The sequence below is a fragment of the Fukomys damarensis genome, unplaced genomic scaffold (genome assembly GCF_012274545.1).
Source record: "Fukomys damarensis isolate Sample0158 unplaced genomic scaffold, DMR_v1.0_HiC HiC_scaffold_15, whole genome shotgun sequence".
Classification (NCBI taxonomy): Eukaryota; Metazoa; Chordata; class Mammalia; order Rodentia; family Bathyergidae; genus Fukomys; species Fukomys damarensis.
Genome location: NW_022900927.1, coordinates 15,646,272 through 15,658,337, shown reverse-complemented (window position 1 = coordinate 15,658,337; position 12,066 = coordinate 15,646,272).

The window sequence follows — 12,066 nt, the reverse complement described above, 5'->3', positions numbered from 1 at the left end:
TACATAAATACAAATTAATTGAAATAATTCCCTGCATTCTATTGAATTACAGTGAAATGAAATAGAAGTCAACAGCAAAAGACACTACAGAAACTATTCAAAGACATGATGACTAAAAAATACACTGTGTGATTATCAATGGGTTACAGGAAAAAACAATAAAAATATTAAAAAGTTATTAGATCAAGAAATCAATCAATAACAAATGTTGGCAGGGTTGTGGGGAGAAAGGAACCCTTCTCCATTGTTGGTGAGAGTGTGGACTGGTGCAACCACTGTGGGAATCAATATGTACATTCAACTAGGATTAGAGGTCTCATTTGACCCAGCCATCCCTCTGCTGGGTATCTTTCCAAAAGAATTAAAAGAATCATATCACAGTGATATATGCACACCCATGTTTATAGTGGCACAGTTTGTAATAGCTAAAACTTGGAAATAGCCCATTTACCCATCAGTTGGAGACTGGATAAAGAAGATGTGGTTTTTTCTATAAAATGAAATACTACTCAGCCATAAAGAATGAGAAATTAGAGTCACTCATAGGAAAATGGATGCATATTGAGGTTATACTCTTAAGTGAAATAAATAAGTCACACATGTGTAAATACCGAATAGTTTCTCTGGTGTGAAAAACTATAATTGTACATATGATCTTATGGTATAATTGATAAAGTGAAATAGGAAGAAAACGGCTAAAGTTGTAGGGGAAGTGTGAAGGGTAGGGGAAAGGAAATAAGGAAAAAAATATGAGAAAATGGAAATAAAGTTTTTGTAAATGGGAAGGGAGGAGGGGGTAAAAGGAGGGCAGGGATAAGGGGAAAAAATGAAAACCAAGACCTGTCATGTAAAGGTACAAGATTCCAATGATGAATGTAACTTTACTGTATACCTAAAATGTACCAATAAACTCAATGAGAAAAAAAGTTATTAGAATCAAATGACAATAAAAGCACAACATAAAACACCTATAAGACACAATGAAAGCATTTCTAAGATCACACTTTATAGCAGTGAATCCTCCCAATAAAAGACTAGAATGATGTCAAATATATAACACACATCTCAATTTCCTAGAAAAGAAGAACAATCCAAATTTAAAATTAGACATTTTAAGATCAAACCAGAAGTTAATGAAATTGAGGCTTAAAAAAAACCCAATAACAAAAAGATTGATGATTCAGAGTTGGTCCTTTGAAAAGATAAATGAGATTGATTAACTTCAGCCAAACTTATCAAAACAGAAAAGAAAAGACTCATTGTAGTTACAAATTACATAGGTGGAATCACTTTGGACACCACTGAACTTCAGAGGATTACAGGAAAGTATTTTGAAAAGAAACATTCTAAACAGTTGGAGAGTCTAGATGAAATGAGTAAATTCCTAGGCAGATATGAAGTACTCAAACTGAAATAAAAATACAGAAGAACTCTGAAAAGGCCAATAACAGGCAGTAAAATGGGTCAGTAATAAAATACTATGATCTAACAAAGTCGAAAACATGATGAATTCACCACAAAATGTTACCAGAACTTCAGAAAAGATCTAATGTCAATACTTCTCAAACTCTCTCATGAAATTTAAAACGAAGGAACACTGCCAAACTCATTCGTGGAAGCTGACATTACCCTGGTACTAAAATTGAATAAAGTCTAATAACAATAACAACTATAGGCCAATCACACTAATAATGAACACAGACATTAAAGTCCTCAAGAAGATAAAGTACTGGCAAACAGATTTTAACAATAATTAAAAAGATCACCCATTGTGACCACAGTGACTTCATTCCAGAGATTCAAGGATTATGCAACCTACATAAATCAATAAGCATATGACACATCAACAGAAGCAAGGAAAAAAACACATGATTATATCAATAGATGCCTAAAAAGATGTGACAAAATCCAACATCCACTTATGAAAACAGATATAGAACAACCTCACCTCAAACTGATAAAAACCATTTATTACAAACCCACTTCCAACATCATGCTAAGTGGGAAAAAACTAAAAGATTTCCTTTAGAAAATAAGAATAAGACAAGGATGTCCATTCTCACCACTCCTGTTCCATAAAGTACTTGAAAGTTTAGGCCATGCAATAAGGCAAGATAAAAAAATAAAAGGCATATGAATATGAAAGAAAGAATTCAACCTATCTCTATTCACAGATGACATGATTCTCTATATGAAGACCCAAAAATATTCTACCCTAAGACTCTTAGAACTAATAATTTTAGCACTGGGGAAGGCTACAAAATCAATACAGAAAAATCAATAACATTTCTGTGCACCAACAAAGGACCTATGAAAAATATTATGAAAACAACCTTATTCATATTAGCTTCAAAAAATTCAATACCTAGTAATTGGTCTAACCTAAAAAGTGAAAAATATATCAAAAAGTTTTAGCAATCAGAAAAAACAGATTGGGCTGCGGATTTTGCTGAATGGTGCAGCTGCCTGCCTTGCAAGTGCAGGGTCCTGAGTTTGATCCCTGGTACAAAAAAAAAAAAAAAAAAAAAAAAAAAAAAAAAAAAAAAAAAAAAAAAAAAGAAAGAAAGAAAGAAAAGAAAAAACAGATTGAAGAAGACATTATAAAATGGAAATTCATCAACTCATCTCCTGTTCTTGGCTAGGCAGAACCAGTATGATACAAGGATCTTGTGCAATTCCAATAAAAATATTTTCGTCATTCTTCAAATACTTAAAAAAAATTATTCCTAAAATGTATATGAAATCAGAAGAGACCCAGAATAGCCAAAATAATATGGAGTAACAAGAGGAAAGCAGGAGGCATTAAAATTCTTGATTTCAAGTTGTATTACAAGTGTTAAAATCACCATATTACTAGTACAAATATACACATGTTGCTCAGTGTAGTATAGTTAAGAATACAGAAACAACTTCAGGCACATTTGATCTTCTCATCTTTGACAAAGTGTCCAAAAACATAAACTGGAGGAAAGAAGGAATTTTTAACAAATTCTACTGAGAAAACTGATTATTCATGTGCAGAAGAACAAATATAGAACAATATCTCTCACCCTTTACTAAAATAAAACCAAAATGAGACACAGACCTGGATAGAAAGACAGAAAATCTCAATTTATTGGAAGATAAAATTGGTAAAAGTCAAAGACAAAGTCATAGGAAATGGCTTTCTTAATGGAATCCCAACTGCACAAGAAATAATACCAAGAATAAACAGGTGGGGTTATATCAAATAAAAAGCTTTTGTACAAAAGGATATGAAACACAGTGAAGACAACACCTATGGTATGGGAAACAAATTTTGCCAGCTACTCCTGAGAGGACTAATTTCTAGATTTATAAAGCATTAAAAAAAAGTTAGCACCCTCCCAAATAAAAGACTCAATCAAAATGGATAACTGAAACATATACTTCTAAAAAGAAAAAAGTACTAATGGCACTTCAGTACAAGGACAAATGTTCAGATTCTTTTGCCATTAGAGATGTACAAATGAAAACAACACTGAGATTCAATATTACCCTAGAAAGAATGGCTATCATCAAGAAGTCAAAATTGCAACAAAGGCTTGTGAGGTTGTGGGGAAGAGGAACCCTTCTACATTGTTAGTGTGAATGTAAGCTAAGACAACTACTATGGAAATTAGCATGTAGATTCCTCAATACACTAGAAATAATAATTTTATTTGATCCCTTTTACTTCTGGCCATCTTCCCCAGTGAGATAAAAATGTATTATAAGGGATACACATATATCCAAGTTTATGGAAGGACAATTCATAACAGCTACATCTTGTAAGTGACCAACATTCTACCAACAGATGAAAGGATAAAGAAAATGTCTTAACGTTTTGTGCACCACATTAACTGCTCTGTATCACACTTAATCTCCGGGTCCCGCAGTGTCAATGGATTGCCAAAATGTAGAGATATTTTCTGCCAGAGTGTAACATACATGACCTTTAGTCCAATTGCCAATGAGTTATTGTTCTTGACTAAAACCTATTGAGCCTTGCCTTTGCAGCATTCTGGTCTTCTGTGCTCCAATTAGAATACACATCAAGCTCCGTTTGTGGCATTCTAAGACTTCATTAGGCTGCATCTTCAAACTTTTCCAAAATTTTCCTACAAACTAGTTACAAATATTTCTAAACCCCACAATGAGGTATAGTCACGGAAATGACTCCACTGTTGGTACGAATTTTCCAAATCAGGTAGTTTTTTCAAGACTGGCATACAACAGCTGACACTGACACTTAAAGGAGAGGCTAATTGAGCTCACGATTTCAGGGGATTCAGTGCATGGGAGACTGGCTCCAGAACAGGACAAGGCGGGTACAGCAAAGACACTTGATATATGGTGATCAAGAAGAATATAAGGTATCAGCTCCAGAAAAGAAGGGACTGAGAGTTGTGCCTTCATGACCTACCAGACATTCCTAGGAGGGTATAAAACTAATTCCCTGGCTGGAACCCTAAGACAAGTAAGGAGACACTCTAGTGTCACCACCAGAGGTGACCTTGAGAGAGAATCTATGTGGCAAGTGCCTGTTTATTGTTAGTTAGTGTGTTGCATTTCCATGCATTTTAAAATTTCCCCAGAACTTTATAAATCAAAACAAGAAGTCAAAATTATTAAAGATGAAATAATTTATCCAGGTTTCACTGACTATACAGATGTACCTTAGGCAAGATGAGATTGAATCTTCAACTAGGGAAATTTGAAAGCGTAAGCTACTTTTATTAGGAGGAAAAAAGTCTGAATATGATGGCTATAAATGCAGGTTGAGGCTGTTTGCAATTGTGCTGACTTAGCCCCTTTTGGATCTATATGAATCTATGAAAGAGCTACTGTCTAGAGTCAGGAAAAATGAATGAACAGTTTTAGTGTACCAGAAACGTAAAAACTTCACTAACACTCCCACATTTTGGTATTAGCAATCCAATATAATTTCAGCAGTAAAACCAAAATATGTAGGTTAAGAACACTATATTTAGGTTAAGAAATATTTAGGTTAACACTATATTTAGGACCCTGCTTTCTGTTCTTTGTTGAGAAATATCTCTTCACTTCTTAAAACATAATCTATCTTTAAAGGGTGCCCCACTATTGGCTTGAGAGATCAGTGATGGAGGCAGACACACAGAGAAAGAAACTCTATAAAATAATAGCATAGAGAGCATGCAATACATCAGGATAGCAGATCTGAGAATAAATGTGCACTGAGGGAGAAGTCAAAGTATTTCTCCTAGGACAGCAAAGAAGTATTCTAAATTTTTTTTTCCCAATTTCAAGTCAAGAGTTCAAGAAATTTCTAATAAGTGTGAGCCTGGTTTGGCTATCAGAAAAGAAGGACCAAGTCCTAAGTATCACATTCTTATGAATTATATAGGTCCATACCCACTGGCTACTACTTACATTATTATGTTGAAATTCTCAAACATAGAGACTTCGAAGTTTTTTAAAAAGTACTTGGAAATGAATTGTCATGTCTTTAAAACATTTGAGAAGTTTTATTTATTTAATTTTAGGTACCTGTGTCAGAAACAAAAATCAAAATTTCAAGGAAGACACAAAGCTTTAGCAGTGAGGAATTTTTGTATAGAAGAAATTCCTCTTAAGCCCACATCTTACTGATTCTATTAAAATATTGATCTGCTTACTAAACAAAATTTCCCCATAATAAGTTTTGAGCTCCTAGTAATTGTTTACTGTACCCTTAGTTTACCTGCAATTTGGCTCTTTGAATTTTCCTCATACATACATCTCAGTAAGTATTTATTTACTCTTCTACATGTCTCATTTCTTAATTTTTTATATGCAGAACCAGCCTCACATTTTTCATAGAAGAACCTTGAAAAGGGTGCACATTTGTTGCTTTCTATGATGGTTCAGTGTGAGCACCTTTACACCAGGTGCTGCAAGTACTCAGTGCCCCTTGGGTGATGTCCTAGGGATGAAGGAGCAAGATTACAATGTTTACTTTCCCAGAACGTTTTACTAATCAGCAGGTGTTTCTAAGTTTGGATGGGACTAAAAAGAAAGAGAAAATATGATTTCTGTGGCTGAGCAGTGATTGATAATCATGCAAGTCAAATTTATAAAATGTTCTATACCTAACCCTTGAAGTAATCTCTCAGTCACTCATAGTTTTTCTATAGTTCGTTTATTTTTCACAAATTTCAAAGTCAAGAGTGACCTGTGGTCACTCTTTCAGTATGGATGAAGTCAGACACAGCACAGTTAATTGTCTCAAGGTGATCATCCATTAATAAATTATGCATATGTCAAAGAAGAAAGCCAGAATACTTTGGTTATTTGGATTTATGAGAATAGTTTTAAACTATTCTGCCTGTCAGCAAATGTCTTGTGCTTGTTTATGTAAGTGGCTTCAAGTATAATTAGGTAGTGATAATACATTCTTTGTGCAATAATTCTTCAATGTATGGTGTATCTACGAAAGCTAGCTTTAGAAAAAAGGTTGTCAAATATAAAGATATTTATCAGCAAACAGGCATAAAAGTGGTCCTGTGAGTCACTTTTGTAGCTGCAGCAGTCCAACCAGAAACTCAAGTTTGCACTGAGCTATTGTAACACTCATATTGCTGCAGCAAGAAGAGCCATTCCCATAATGGGTCCGGGTGCAGCCCTCCGTGAAAACTGTGAGGGACACAGAAACAAATGCACTCCCCTCCTGAATGGTACTCCTTTGGGTTACAGGCAATATGCACTCAGTGTTCTATGCGTTGTTCAAGTGGGGAAAATAGAGTTCACTCAATCTTTCTCCCCACTCCCTACATGTTTAACATGTCTCCTGCTAATAAAAATTCACCCCTCATATGCTTCAGAATATATGCTTTAACTACATATTTAGTGACTTCATTTGAAGTGTAAATTATTACCTCTAATATATACTACATATTTGAATGCTAACAAACATTTCTTTGAGTCAAACTTAAAATTAATTTCCAAAGACATAAATTATCTGTTTATATGGAAGTCCTTTAAATACAAATTAATCACAGTGGCAATAAAACACGACCAAACTAGCCAGTCCTTGTGACCAAGTTGATCATGTGCAAAACTTTAACACTGTGACTTAGTGCTTCATCCAAATAAAAGTCAGAAAATGTGCAACTGCACATTCAATATGCCATTAAATCAAGATCATTTATTATATTTCTTAATGTTTAATAGTCTCACATCAATTATATACAACCTATATCATATGTACACTACTTTATCCAAAATGAAGTTTCAATTTGTGTGACCAATTCATGGCACTGTCGGTGATTGTAACAGATCTTAGAAAGCACCCAGGAAATTGGGCTCATTATTTTTACCTTTCTCCATCTTCCAAAGTGCCGTCATTCCTGTCAGTATTATTTCCCAAAATAAACAAGTCCAGGAGCAACATCTTAATAACTGTCTTTCAGTGATAATGTCTTCAGGCAGTAAACATTTGATCCCCCTTCTGTCTTTCAAGAAGCAAATGAGTACTTTCAGAAATGTCAAATAAGAGGGAAAAAAATCATCCTAAAAATATTTCAAGTGTATCACCTGTAGTATGGAGACTGACATGGAACTATGAAATAGACATGAAATAAAATTAAGATTTAGTTAAGATTTAGTGGAATAAATGCATGTCCTTTAAAAGTTAAAAAATAACTACAAAAAAGTTTTAATATCTGCAATTACTCCTTGCAATTTTGCAAGGAAACACATACTAATCAACTATAAATAATATAATTTTTATCAAGACTCAAAGCCACTATATATATATATTGACTGTGAGTGGAAGCTTTAAATACCTTAGCAAAAACATATGAATGGTTTTAAGTATGTAAATAAAGATCAAGGCTAGGGTACACCAAACTATGTATTTTATGATTTTTTTTAATTTAGAGAAAGCTTGATTTCCTTGAATGGGTGAATGGAAAAGCACTCTTGTCTAGCAGTCAACAAAACAGGCTTCCACTCACAGTTCCATCCAGAAATCAAGTTGATGTGACTTTAGACAAGCGGTCACCTTGCCAGAGGGACTCAGAATATGTTTCCTTTTTCAAATGTGAAGTAATGTCATTGCTTAGAAGGTTATATTTTGCCTTCTCTGGTTTCCATAGCAATTTTGCTCATAGACTGTAGGCTTTCGTCATGGAATATTTTTCTGAGCAGGTGGACCTGGAAAAGGCAACTACTTTCTGGTAACTAAGTAGTTTTAAATTCTTGTTAAAAAAAACCAGACACAAATCTAAACTAAGTAGGTAAATGTTCATTTGTTTTTAATGAAAAATTTGGTAAAGGATCAATCCATCATAATTGTAAAATATTTTAAACTTTTAAAGATAAACAATATCCTACCTGACTTCTGTCAAAAACACACATGATTAAATATTTTAATATGATTAGGTAATGGTTATTCTATTTATATATATTGCAGATACTTTAACTTTTATTCTGATATAAAATTAAGTGCCAGAATGCTATATCTTATGGCTTTGTCCAGAAAACCAATAAAATTAATAATAGTAATCACCATTTATCCTATATATCAAATGAGCTCATTTTCTATTCTATAACAAAATATCTGAAAAGAGGATTATGCAGTTCATAGTTTTGGAAAACAGCAGTGGCAATACCTTGATTCTTGTGGGAGCCTCATTAAGAATGGCATTACAATGGCAACAGTGTGTGTGAATGAGATCACATAGCAATACAAGAAGCCAGAGACCAAGAATGGACTATTCTTGCTCTAGTTTAACAACTCACTCCCATGAAAACTAACTTGGTTCCCAACAGAACTCCATTAATCCCTTCTAAGAGCAGCACCCCAATGATGTAATTATCTTCCTCTACACCATTTACTCACTTGCCAGTCAATGTGCCAAAATCCCGGAGAACCACAATTGAAAAGAGGAGGCTTACTTTGGCACACAGTTTCAGAGAATTCAGTCCATGGCTGTATACCTTCAAGGCAGAAACATCATGGTGGAAAGACAAGGCAGAGAAAAGGGGCACACCCTATGGTGACCAGAAAGCAGAGAGGGTGAAGGGAGGAGCCAAGGACAAAAACACTCTTCCAGGTTACACCCTTAGTGACACACCCCCTCAAGCCAAAACCCATCTTGAAACATGAGAATTTTGAAGAACACTTTAGCAAGTTCCCGTTTCTTAAATTTTTACCACCTTTTATATCACCATATAAGTTTCCAGCATATAAACTTTGAAAGGACACACGTAAATCCACATCTAAACCAAGAGGTAAGAGGTGAATTTCTGCAATATATAAATGGAATGACCATTACATAATCACATTAAAATATTATTTCATCATGTGTGTTTTTGACAGAATTTGGGTAGCATATTGTTTATCTTTAAAAGTTTAAAATATTTTATAATTCTGATGGATTGATCCTTTACCAAATTACCTCAAATTCAAGAGGTAAATATCCTGATTTAGGCACTATATATACTATATATAGAATCAGAGTATATACTGTATAGTATATATACTATATATACTATATATATATATATATATGCACACACATATAAATGAGGCTATTAATTTTCCAAAGGTGATCTAGTTTGTATTAGAATTAAGCTATGAATCCAATACTGTATCTTTTCAATCTCATCAATTTAACCATTGCACTAATTTCCTAAAGAAAAATAATAAACAAAATATTTTGTATTTTACAGACACATTCTAAATTGCACATAACAACTTATTTCTTGAACTCAGCAAGGAAGAAAAAAATGATTATCTCTGCTAAAGAATATTTTCCTTTAATAAGATAGATAGTATTACAACCAAAAATTTTAACGCATTTATATCAGATAATATTCTAAATAGATTTATTAAATTAAAAAAATCTGTCTTTCAAAGACAATATGTCCTAGGAAAGCAAAACAAAAAACCACACTGGGAAAAATATTGGGAAATTATGTCTTACTCTTATGCTGGATATATAATTATATATAATATACAAAAACATATTAGATATATATTTAAATTAAGCACATAAATAATTATCAAATTAGGTACCAAAAGACAAATATATCACATCTCCCTCAGATGTAAAAAGAATGACGATGACCAGAGGATAGCAGTGTGGGGATGGAGAGAACAGGAGGTTGTTGGTTAAAGGTGAGAGTTTAGCATAGACAGAAGAGTAGATTTGAGGTCAGATGATTAGAGTCAATAATACGTTTATTATATATTTCGAAATAACCGAGCATAAATTTCAAATGCCTTCATATAAAACAATGATGGGTAAACAAGGTCATGGATATATGGAATATAATGATATTATAACCCATAAATATATGGTTATGTTCATCAATCAAAAATAATGAACCTTCATTAATAAAAACTCATTAAAATAAGCAAAATATCTCAAAAAATACTTTACCTAAGAAAACTATATAAATAGCCAATAGGTACACAAAAGAATACTCAAAATTATTAGTCATTATGGAAGTATTAGATGTCTGAATCACAAAACTAGCTGGAGTGCAGCGATCACTCCTTGGCCCAATTATCGATCTTATCTATTCTGCTGGTAGAAGGATTTGAGGTAAAGGAAATAAAGGAAAATCTGTATATCTTTCTTTGCTCCCCATATGTGCACTAGGACCTCTTCTATGAGCTTCAGCCAGAGAAATATTAGGAGAGTTACATGCAGCATTGAGAATAGAGAAGTACTTTATCTGCATTTCCAATTTATAAACTACAAATGTGAAGAAAACTGGAAGAATCAGAGAGTGAGAGGGAAAGTGGAGAATGTCTTTCGCTCAGGAGGAATTTTCAGGAAGTAGATGTGTTAGGTATTATCAAATGCCATACCCAAAAAAAAATGGTCATTTGATTTAGTAAATGGTAAGTTATGTATAACCTTAACAAGAAGATGTTCAGGAGAATTGGAGGTGTGCCCAAATAGCAAATAGGCAATACAAAATTATTTTCCCTAAGAAAATTTCACAGTGAGGAAAATTTTTTTAAAGTAACAGCATTGGTAAAAATATAGATGAGAATAAAAATATGTGAAAGAAAGAAGATAATATTGATTAGTGAAAAAGATTATTGTGAAACAAAATAATTCTAAGCATATAGTTTAATAGAAGGCAAACATAAGAGTATATACTATATGGGTCCATTAGTAAAAAGTTAAAGAGCAGCAGAAAAATTCTATACTATTAGAAATCATGACATGATTTCCCTTAACAGAGGGTAATAACAAGAACAGAGCTTGAGTGTTTCTGAATTGCAAGCAATGTGTTTCTTAATCTTTGTACTGGGTATAGGATCCTTATGCAAGTTTACTGAGCTCTAGAGATATTATTCCTAATCTTTTCTATATGCAATATAAGAAATATCTCTATTATAAGAGTATTATAATTTAAAAGGTTGAGCAAAAATACAAAGAAAGTCAGAGATAGGTCTGTAACCTTAAGGGAGATTTTTGTCTATAGTTCATATTTGTAAAGAAGCCAAAAAGCAGATGGTGAGAGTTGCTGGTCTGCTGGAGTACAGATGGGGGAAAAGTGCTGAATGGATGCATGAAAGTTAATGGATTTCCTGGCCAAAATGTTATCTCAGTAAGGAACTAATAAATTGACACCTTACCTCTATCCTCATAGGTCTGTATACAAAATGAACACTATATCTATGTAAATTAGAAAACTAAGGTCATAGAACAGTTTATGTAATTGCTGTTTTATTTGGAACTTCAGCTATGTGCTACTGAGGAGCTACATGACAAATTAAATATGGCGATTTCCATGATTTTATTATTTGTGAGCAGAGAACATGCAAGTTTCTCATGGGAAGCCATTCCTGGCATTTTGTTATTCCAAAAGTGGAATAATGAATATAACCTGTCCTGAAAACTTACACTATTATTTTAATAGCATTTATTTATAATAGTAGAGGATATTTTGCTAAAGACCAATAAAAATGAAACCTGGAAGAGAATCTATTTGTAACACTTAAGTGTTTATGGTCCTACTCAATCTAAGGATAAAAATTTGAATGTCTATCTAGAACAATATTTTGACTCCTACTCTACA